The 11,864-nt window shown below is 35.3% G+C and overlaps 1 protein-coding gene across 4 annotated transcripts in view; it reads right to left on the reverse strand.

The window, feature by feature from the left end:
* The window catches only part of LOC106876058 (uncharacterized), a 42,059-nt gene extending 38,473 nt beyond the window's left edge, over positions 1–3,586 (reverse strand). For 3 of the 4 annotated variants that reach the window (XM_052968358.2, XM_089352534.1, XM_089352533.1), the window contains exon 1: positions 3,017–3,511. The gene's annotated coding sequence lies outside the window, so the exon portion shown is untranslated. Of the gene's footprint in view, positions 1–3,016 lie in introns of all 4 variants that reach the window. The other variant, XM_014924461.3, reaches the window with a different exon arrangement.
* Between the last annotated feature and the right edge of the window lie 8,278 nt (positions 3,587–11,864).

Here is an 11,864-nt window from a genome sequence, read left to right on the forward strand (position 1 = left end):
GAAACAAGGAGAAAAAAATATATAAATGTAGTGGTCAGCGATCTATCATGGTGAATATATATACACACACACACACATATTGTCTATATATATATATATATATATTGTGTATATTTCAATGTATGTATATGCATGTATATATATAATATATGTATAAATATGTATATATGTATGTACATGTGTGTATATATATATATATATATATATATAGTTAAAAAAAACACAAAAAACAATAACAAAAAAACAACAAAGTGAGGACGTGATACGGATAGTGTTATTGGACGCTCAGGAAAGGAAAGAGAGAGAGAATGACGTTCCGGGCGGAGCCCTTCGTCGGAAAGACAGAAAGTTCGGAGAATGGAAAAACGGAGGAAGAGGAAAATGGCACCGATGCCCACGAGGTTACATTGTGAAAGGACCGGAAGAGGAGGTGGTGGGGGAAAAGTTCTTTCTAAGACAGGAGAGTGAAAAGGGAGGTGAATATCTGTGCGTGCGCAAGATTCTGCGAGTGTGTGTGTGATAACAGAACGTGTGTGTGCGTATGTATGTGTGTGTGTGTGTGTATGTGTGTGTGTACATGGTTTGGTGATTTATCTGTTAGTGTGTATGTATGTTTGTGTGTGTGACGTAGTGGAAGGAATTAGTAGCAGGAATAGTTAGTGGGTGCTTATGGACAATAGTTAGTGGAGGGTCAGCAGGCAGTTTTTGAGTGTGTGTGTTTGTGTGGGGTTGTAGGTGTTGGGTACGTGTGTGTGTGTGTGTGTGTATTTTGTACGTGCGCGTGTGTGTATCTTTTTGTGCGTGCGTGTGTGTTTGTGTGTATGTGTATGTTGTGTATATGTGCGTTGCTGTGTACGTGTGTGTGCGTGCGTTTGCTATTGTATGTGCGTGTGTTGTTTATGCCCATGTGTGTGTGATTGTATGCATGTCTGTCTGAGTGTGTTGTGTTGGTGAGAAGTGTGTGTGCGTGTGTATGTGTATGTGGGTGTGTGTGGGTGTGGGTGTGTGTGTGGGATTGTGATGTGTGTGGGTTGTGAGTGTTAGGTACGGGTGCGTGTGTGTGTATGCGCATGTGTGTTTATGTGTGTCTGTATGTGTGTGTGTGTGTGCGCGTGTGTGTATATTTTTTGTGCGTGCGTGTCTGTGTATATTGTGTATGTTTTCGTGCGTGTGTGCATGTTGTGTATGTGAGTGAGTATTGTGTATGTGAGAGGTGTGTGTGCGTGTGTGTATGTGTGTACGTGTAGGGCTAAACAGCAGTAGTGTATTCCCTTATTGGGATTGTCACATTAAGTTGACAATATACCACAGCTTTATATATATATAGTTTTAGGGAAAATAACCAATTTACTTTACTTTGTATTATACTCATTTATTGTGCTTTTAATTATTAATTTTTCTATATGTGATAGTGGATTTTCATCGATGAGTTCTTGAAAATTGGTTATTTTCCCTAAAACTATATATTTTATATATACTTTATCTATAAGGCTCAATTTAATTTTAATTTTTTATAAATTGATTTTAATTGAGTTTTTTACCTGTAATTTTGGATTTTGTCCCTAATATTATAATATATATATATATATATATATATATATATATAATCATATAAATATACAAGCATATATATGGGAGAATATACAAAAAATAACAACAGACGAGGACAGGTGGTGTAAATAACAAAAGTATATATTAGTATGACGCTCGGGAATACGGAAAGTCTTTGACGTTTCGAGCTACGCTCTTCAACAGAAAGAATACGGAGACAAGGAGAAAAACACGGAGAAAAAAAAAATTGAATAGTGTTCAGTCAACGGTCAATCATAATAATGGCCGATCATATATATATATACATGCATATATATATATATATATATATATATATATATACATGCATATAAATTTACATGTATATATTTATATATACATGTGTATATATATATATATCTCACACACACACACATATAGACGAACGCACATATATACACACACACGCACAGTGGTAGAGACACACACTTTACACAGCCCTATACACACACAGACACACACACACACATATATACGCGCACGCCTACATACACGTACATACACAGCCACATACACATGCACACACACACACACACACACACACACACACACAGAGGAGTGCACACACAAAATAACACACATACCTGGCACACATCCTTACGCTCTCACACACATACGCACGCACACACACATAAACACACACATACACATACACACATGCACACACACCTCTCACATTCAGGGACATGTTTCTGACTCTTTGCTCGTCATCAGCCTGAAATAGCTTGCTAGTTGGATAGGGAAGGCCTGTTTCTCCTTCACAAACTTATGTAAATCATAGTGAAGTTCATTCACTGATCAGCAAAATTAGAAATATAATATTTCTAAATCTCTCAGAGAGATTTAAGCAGTAGTGGAGTGACAAAGTTGCAGTATATTGTCAACTTAATGTGACAATCCCAATAAGGGAATACACTACTGCTGTTTAGCCCTAGGAAGCTGGACCGCTTCCTGTCGGCCTTGACACAATTACTGTGTCCTTAAGTTTTGGGATTGTCACATTAAGTTGACAATATACTACAACTTTGTTGCTCCACTACTGCTTAAATCTCTCTGAGAGATTTAGAAATATTATATTTCTAATATATACATATATATATATATATATATATATATATATATATATATATATATATGCTTGTATATTTATATGATTATATATATATATATATATATATAATACAAAATGGGACGATACAAAGAAAACGAGGCCAGGTCATTTGGAGTACTTGAGTGATCCATTAAGATGTTAACAATTAAAAATGGTTTTTGATTAGTAGTAATTCTGTAGCAAATATGTGAGAATGATCTTAATTATTGTGAGAAAGATGCGGTAATGTTTATTACATAAAATACATCAACACATTAAATATAATGTCAATACGATGTTCAATTTTGCCGAGCTAAATATAAAACATCTACTCACCGCCTCGTTGCCAGGTGGTATCTAAAGTTTAAGCTGGATATATAAGGTAATCTATTGGTTGAATACTACTGATGTAATATCATGGCAATGATATTACATCTATTTTCCTTTACTTATCAACATTGTAATATTCACACAAATTGGGATAGGTGTCACAGGTAGATTTTGTTATTGTCTCTTTGATTCTGTGTTGGACATTCGTCTAAGGCAGTGATACCCAAATTTTTTCAGATTGTCACTCCCTTGGGACCTAGGTGACACTCCTAGTGACCCTCACCCACCATTACCAACAGTGACCTCTTCCTACTGCAAATTCAGAACAACTGTATTTCACGAACACAGCTTACTCTAATTAACCCATTTGGTATATGGGTCGCCGGAGACCCTTTGTATTGGTGCTACATGCATTTTTCTGTGTATAATCAGAAGAAAGGAGTCCATATGCTAATTGATTTTAAATGTACACTTTGATCGATAATTTGTGTGTCAGTTGTGTTATGTGCAGTCACTGAATCAAGAGAAATGGAAAGACAGCGAGCTGTGACACTTGTGCATTGAGTTTATAAAGAAAACATGTAAAATCGATAGAACTATGACAACTGGTTGCTAAAAATGGGAAATAGGAATAGTTTATGATTGCAACTTATTAATAACATGCCTGTAGTAGCAATACAACACTGTCAGTGGCCCGGGAACAAAATTTGCTTAGGGGGTGCAAACTCAGTTCCAAAATTTGGCACTACTGGAGAAGTGTGGATCCAAGTTCTGGGAGTGTGCATGTCACAAATTTGCGCATGCGCACGCATTAGTCGTAAGTAGTCGAATTTAGCACTCAGGTAAAAAACGAGACGCTCGCTACTTGCTGTAAATGGAGGGTTGGTTAACCATCTAATACAAGAAGAAAATTGCAGATAAATTGAATAAAAACACGAAAAATAACAAAATGATATATTAGAAATATTATATTTCTAATATATACATATATATATATATATATATATATATATATATATATATGCTTGTATATTTATATGATTATATATATATATATATATATATAATACAAAATGGGACGATACAAAGAAAACGAGGCCAGGTCATTTGGAGTACTTGAGTGATCCATTAAGATGTTAACAATTAAAAATGGTTTTTGATTAGTAGTAATTCTGTAGCAAATATGTGAGAATGATCTTAATTATTGTGAGAAAGATGCGGTAATGTTTATTACATAAAATACATCAACACATTAAATATAATGTCAATACGATGTTCAATTTTGCCGAGCTAAATATAAAACATCTACTCACCGCCTCGTTGCCAGGTGGTATCTAAAGTTTAAGCTGGATATATAAGGTAATCTATTGGTTGAATACTACTGATGTAATATCATGGCAATGATATTACATCTATTTTCCTTTACTTATCAACATTGTAATATTCACACAAATTGGGATAGGTGTCACAGGTAGATTTTGTTATTGTCTCTTTGATTCTGTGTTGGACATTCGTCTAAGGCAGTGATACCCAAATTTTTTCAGATTGTCACTCCCTTGGGACCTAGGTGACACTCCTAGTGACCCTCACCCACCATTACCAACAGTGACCTCTTCCTACTGCAAATTCAGAACAACTGTATTTCACGAACACAGCTTACTCTAATTAACCCATTTGGTATATGGGTCGCCGGAGACCCTTTGTATTGGTGCTACATGCATTTTTCTGTGTATAATCAGAAGAAAGGAGTCCATATGCTAATTGATTTTAAATGTACACTTTGATCGATAATTTGTGTGTCATTTGTGTTATGTGCAGTCACTGAATCAAGAGAAATGGAAAGACAGCGAGCTGTGACACTTGTGCATTGAGTTTATAAAGAAAACATGTAAAATCGATAGAACTATGACAACTGGTTGCTAAAAATGTGAAATAGGAATAGTTTATGATTGCAACTTATTAATAACATGCCTGTAGTAGCAATACAACACTGTCAGTGGCCCGGGAACAAAATTTGCTTAGGGGGTGCAAACTCAGTTCCAAAATTTGGCACTACTGGAGAAGTGTGGATCCAAGTTCTGGGAGTGTGCATGTCACAAATTTGCGCATGCGCACGCATTAGTCGTAAGTAGTCGAATTTAGCACTCAGGTAAAAAACGAGACGCTCGCTACTTGCTGTAAATGGAGGGTTGGTTAACCATCTAATACAAGAAGAAAATTGCAGATAAATTGAATAAAAACACGAAAAATAACAAAATGATATTTCATTGAAAAGTAAACCATTCTGAAAGATAGTTCAGAATGTTTTCAAAACATTTATCTCCAGCTTTTCCCATATTTTATTAAGGGTTAGGGATTATGATTAAGGTTTAGGGTTAGGGGTTAGGTTTAGAGTTAGGGTTTAAAGTTAGGGGAGAAGAATGTTTTTTCACTATTCAATGATTATTTTTCACTTTTATATTCAACTTATCTGCAATTTTCTTTTTGTATTGCATGGATAACCCCGCTCCTTTTACAGCAAGTAGCGCGAATCTGCGCATCTCGTCATTTGCCTTGTGAGCTAAAATCGACTACTTACAACTAAAGTGCGTGCACGCACAAATTTGTGACATGCGCACTCTCAGAACTCGGGTTCACACTTCTGTAGTACCCAAAAGTTTTACAAACAAGGTGAAGTTTTCTAATTTGGGTATCAAAAAAAAAAAAAAAAAAAAAAAATAGTAAATGTTCAATAATAATAACTTTTATTATTATGAGGATCGACTGGAAAGTTAACAGGCTGACCAATATATTCTCATAGAATGTGACCAAATGAAGTTCATTTTTAAATATTAGGATCTTTTCTGCTTGATTTCACCTTCTGAAATTTTAAAATTAAGCGAAAATTTTCAAATTTGATATATTGGTGTAATTTTTGCCGTTGAATCTGATGCTATTCACTTATTCCAGAAAAACTTTAGAAAACTGTAACAGAGGTTTAAAGTTTGATCATTTTCCCTCCATCAGAGAACAGGATGTGGAAGCTGGCATTTTATACAAAGTGACAACATTACAATGTTAAAACATTCAACGATGGAACTTTTAATAAAGCTTTGTGAAATGTTGGATAAACATACTGTTGGTTTAGTTCATGTGAACAATACACAATTTTGAAATTGGAATAAAATTGAGGCAAGTGAAAAGTGAAAATCAAACAGAAAAGATATCTACATACTTCTTTCAGTGATTCATTGCTTCGATTGCCTTGGAAAAGAAGCTATCTGTTAGTTAAACAAGTTTTCAACAGCTGATAAGACATCATCACTATGATATTGGTTCCAAGCCGAGTAGGATCCATTTTAAAACGGGGGCGCCAGTTTTCATTTATGTTTTATGTAGTGTTTTTGGTACGGAAAGACTTTCAAACTTCGTATACTTATCTATTTTGTGTTATAGAACAGGAAAATATTTTTGTATTCGAATTTATTTCATGTAAAAAATTGTCTTATTTCAATAATTTCTACTAATCACTGACGTCTATTCAGTTGAAAACAGTTAGTGCTGTAACGGTGTATATCGTATTAATCCCTAACCCTAACCCTAACTAGACTGTTAACCGTTGCCGTAACCCTAACCCTAACCCTAAAACTAACCCTAACTCTAGAATCCGAACTCTAAAATTGTTACACACATAGATACGCACAGCGTAATTTATTATATAAACAATATATGCGTATAAATTACGATTAAACCGGATGAAATATGTCACAGGGAATAACATTTTTATGACCGCCCAGCAGTAACTCTATTAAGCTGAATAGACGTCAGTGATTGGTTGAAATTACAGAAATACGACAACTTTAACATGGAATAACTTGCGAATTCCTTTTTTTTTTTGTTAAGAAGACTAAGAGTAAAAGATGTTTTATATGACACATTCTACCAGTGTCCCAAGTTTCAAAGTGTTTCGTTAGTGTTTCGTTAAGAAAATATTGGCACCCCCGTTTTAAAATAGATCCCGATATTCTATTTATGAATTTCTTGGTCCATTTGTAAGAAACAATGGTATAGGAATATGAAAATGAAAACTAAAATCCATTTTAACATCCAGTCTCCTTCTCTTCATAAATATGAATAAATTTGTTGAACTTTGTTTAATAAGTTAAGGCATATACTGATTATTTATGTGTGTGTGTGTGTGTGTGTGTGTGTGTGTGTGTGTGTGTGTGTGTGTGCGTGTGTGTGCGTGCGTGTGTGTGTGTGTGTGTGTAAATTTAGGCTATAAAAATACGACAACTTTAACATGGAATAACTTGCGAATTCCTTTTTTTTGTTAAGAAGACTAAGAGTAAAAGATGTTTTATATGACACATTCTACCAGTGTCCCAAGTTTCAAAGTGTTTCGTTAAGAAAATACTGGCGCCCCCGTTTTAAAATAGATCCGCCGAGTATTTTTTTATATATATGTAGGGGATATAGATAATAAGATGAGGTCAAATCACTAAAGTAGGGAGGGTGGCTTAGCAGTTCAAAGCCAATCACACACAGCAGCCATCGAAACCAATTACTTGTGCACTGGAGTATTTGTTTTGATGAAAGAAAAACATACTCGACAGTTTTCCTTGCATTTGGCCTTGATAGCCTTTCGCAACTGCCTTAGAAAGGTGGCACAGTATAGCACTCTCCATTGATGGTGAGAGCCTTTGAAAGTAGTCAATAAACACGATGCTTTTTGCAATCCAAAATACTGAGGCCATCACCTTCCCTGCAGATTAAACGGTCTTGATGACCTTCTTTAGAGTAAGTGTTGAAGAGTGTCTCCACTGTTAGATTATCTCTTATTCTCTAACTCAAAATGATAAACCCAACACATTTAAGGAAACTGGATTTGCCTCAAGCAATGTCAGATATTATCAAAATGTGATCAACCTGGTGCCCTTTTAATCAGGTGTCAGAAGAAGCAACACCCACCAAGCAGAAACTTTCATCATGCCAAATTTATTGTGTAGAATATTCTCAGCCCTCACACGTGATATGCTAATAACATTAGAAGTTTATAGTTTTTCTCCAGTGGAAGCAGTTGCAGACTGTTCAGATCATTAGTCTTCTCAAAATTATCTCTGCTCAAATCAGTTAATCAGCTTTGCACTGTTGATAAAACTGGAGCATCATCCTCCGATATATCAACATGTCCTTGGGGACTAAATCCTTTTTCTACAGGTACTTGATAACAGCATGATGCCAAATTTTGTTCATCTTGAAGAGAAGCCACTAATAATTACTTTTGAAGTTTTCTCTGAACATTCAAATGTCAGTTTACCAAGAAATAATAAAGCTATAAGAAATGTTAAAATGGAAGTAAGCCGAGTTTTTGCATCACTCCATAATACACACGTATATGAAAAAAACTGTATCAACACATTCCAAAAGTTTTCCTACGCTCACATGTTTTGTTAATGAAAGGTTTCATGAGGATGTGCAAAGTGTTTTCATCGTATGTGTAAGACGGTGTTGTGTCATTGTGGTACGGAGCCAGGTCTTCAAATGACGAAGTACACTGAATGTTCTTTTGCTTGATGCAACAGAAACAGGTGAAGACAAGACAAGCTGCATCAACACCAACACTTGTGGCATACTAGAACGAAAAATAGCATCAGACACTCTCCATTTATCAACTATGTCATTAAATAATTTAGGCAAATTTTCCCTTTCCGTCCATAGGCCAGCAAGAAGTTTGATTTGAGATGACAGTAAGAGCAAATCAAAAGAAGCAGGTAGATGTGCATTTTCAAAGTTAAATACTCCACAATTGACTGCTGACAACAGCAACTCCTCTCGCTCAGAGCATACACGTATTACCTGTTGCTGAAACCGGCGAGTCAATTCATTTTCGATGACAGCCACTATAGAGAAAAATTGCCGATGCCAGTCATCGGTGACAGAAAGAGCAACTTCTTCAGTAGTTGTTGTGTGCCTAAAGCGCAGTGGTGTATTTTTAGATCGCGAAATGTTGGGTATTTTCACCAAGTCAGAAGAGGATACTTCATCAAAATATTTTTCAAAAACCTTCTCACTTCTCATTTTTGAAAGAGAGGTTTTCAACTTTTCAATCAATTTCAAGCAATCACCGGCTGTCGTGCCTGGACGCTGTAAGCTACATGCCACTGGCTCACATACCCCAAATATATCCCCAGCGATTTTAATGCTGAACAAAGTGGAAGCTTTGCCAGATTGTTTTAGCAGCCCTTTAACAGTAGCCTTTGTTGTTGCTCTTAACGATGAGTCATTAAGAAGGTTAAGCAAAAAATTTTGAATATTCTTATAATTGTTTTCTGCTCATTTCAGTGCTGTTGCTCTAATGCACCACCGAGTTGGACACACTGCTTGCAACATGATGACATTCTCACCACAAAGATTTGTCCATTGTGCTTTTCTTTTTGGTGACTTTTACAAAAATGGCGTGTTGATGAACAAAGTTCAGTGCATCAGCTACAAAGGTAAACTTAGAACTAACTTCTTGGAGGACAAGGTCTAGAGAGTGGTTTCCACAGTGTACAAAATATGTACCTGGGAACAAATTTTTCAATCGCATTTGTACACCTGAAATGTTTCCACTCATGGTACTTGCACCATCAAATGAAAAACAGCATAGCTTTGAGTCAAGTGAAATGTTTAGGCGACAAAAAATATCTAGAAAAATTTTAGTCAGTGTCTTCGAAGAGCAGTCAGGGGGATTATAAAAACCTAGAAAATCCTCATTGACATTCAGGTCTTCAGAAACGTACCGGACAGTGATTGATACTTGTTTCATGCCAGAGCAATTAGTGGTACCATCACATATAATGCCAATAAATCTGGAATTTTCTATTTTTATTTTGATCTCATGTAAAATGTTATGAGCATATGCCTCTAAAATTTCATTTTGAGTTGTATCAGGGAGGAAATTGTCCCGACGCTTAAACCACTGACTTACTTCTGCACTGCATTCTTCAGCAAGTTCCCTTACAAGATTTACGAAGTTTCCTATAAGATTTTGAATTTCTGTTGAATACAACATGGCAGATGATTAAAAAGGGCAGACACAAGAAAGAAAAAATAAGTATAGAACCACGTATAAGGCTACTGAATTGTAACAAAAGAACTCTGGTCGAACAAAATCCTGAAAAACAAATAGTGAACATCAAATAAATAGTGCTTGTGTTTTTATTGGCAAAACCAGCAACATGACGTCCCATCCAATATGCTTCAAAAAACGATAGGCTATACTAGAGCACCGTCTTTTATTTGAACAAATCAACGCCAGGAATTATTCTTTGGAAGCCTCGTATTAATTCTATCACCTCCTTTTTCGAACCGCCAAGTTACAGGGGCATAATCGCATCAACATTAGTTATCAGGCGATGGTGGGTTGACATTCAGACACACAAATACATACATTCGTATATATATGCGTGCGTGTATGTGTGCTTGCATATGTACCTACCTACCTCTCTCTCTCACTATATATATATATATATATATATATACACACACACACACACACACACACATACACACACACACACACACACACGCACACATATATATATATATACATATATATATATATATATATATATATATATATATATATATATATATATATATATACATATACATATATATATATATATATATATATATATATATATACATATACATATATATATATGCACATATGCACAGGACCAGTTTAAATTGCCAGCTTAAAACTCCTCGGACGATATGGTTAAAAATACCACCGCAGTGAATACAATGACAAAATAAATTTATAAATTTATATAAATAGGGATAAGATCGTTATTTAAAAATACCTATCTTATCAGGTGGCTAGCATGGGTATAAAAACTTCAAACGTAATAATTATTATGAAAACTATAATTTAGGGTATCTAAGAGATACCACCATGCTTGAAATAGCAGTGAAATCTTGACTCTATAACCACATTAAATGTTCATACAGCACCAGGAGAGAAGACAAAAAGACAAAATAAACTAGGAAAAAAAATTACTGAATAATTCCAGATCCCAGATTTCTGGCTCTGCATAAGAAATGCTCTGCCTTCATCAGTGGAATATACTCAGATAGCAAATAAATACAAATATATATACAACATATGAATACTTACATATACGAATGTATACATACATATATATGCACATATGCACACAACCAGTTTAAATTATATTAATGTGTCCTACTGGTTAAAATTCTATTTATTAGTGCAGCTGAAGATGGCACTGCATTTAAATTGATGTAATGATAGCATTGTTCAATTAAATGGAGCCGCTTGAAATAGTCATACTGCATTACTACTTGATATCCTATTGCTTATTTTGATGTTATATATATATATATATATATGTATTAGAAATAATACATTTCTAAATCTCTCAGAGAGACTTAAGCAGTAGTGATGCGATAAAGTAGTTGTATACTCCCAATAAGTGAATATACTACTGCTAATTAACCCTAGGAAGCTGGACCGCTTCCTGTCGGCCTTGACACATTTCCTGTGTCCTCATGTTTGCAAGGGGGAGACAACCTCCTCCACCCAGCCGAGCCAGCATTCAGGGACATGTCTCTGAGTCTTTGCTCGTCATCAGCATGAAGTAGCATGACCAGCTGGTTGAAGACGCCTGTCTCCCCCTCGCAAACATAAGGACACAGGAAATGTGTCAAGGCCGACAGGAAGAGGTCCAGCTTCCTAGGGCTAAATAGCAGTAGTATATTCCCTTATTGGGACTGTCACGTTAAGTTGGCAGTATACAACTACTTGATATATATATACACACACTTCCACACACACGTACATTAATATACATATACAAACATA

This window comes from Octopus bimaculoides, chromosome 5 (assembly GCF_046866305.1).
Source record: "Octopus bimaculoides isolate indiv1 chromosome 5, ASM4686630v1, whole genome shotgun sequence".
NCBI classification, from domain to species: Eukaryota; Metazoa; Mollusca; class Cephalopoda; order Octopoda; family Octopodidae; genus Octopus; species Octopus bimaculoides.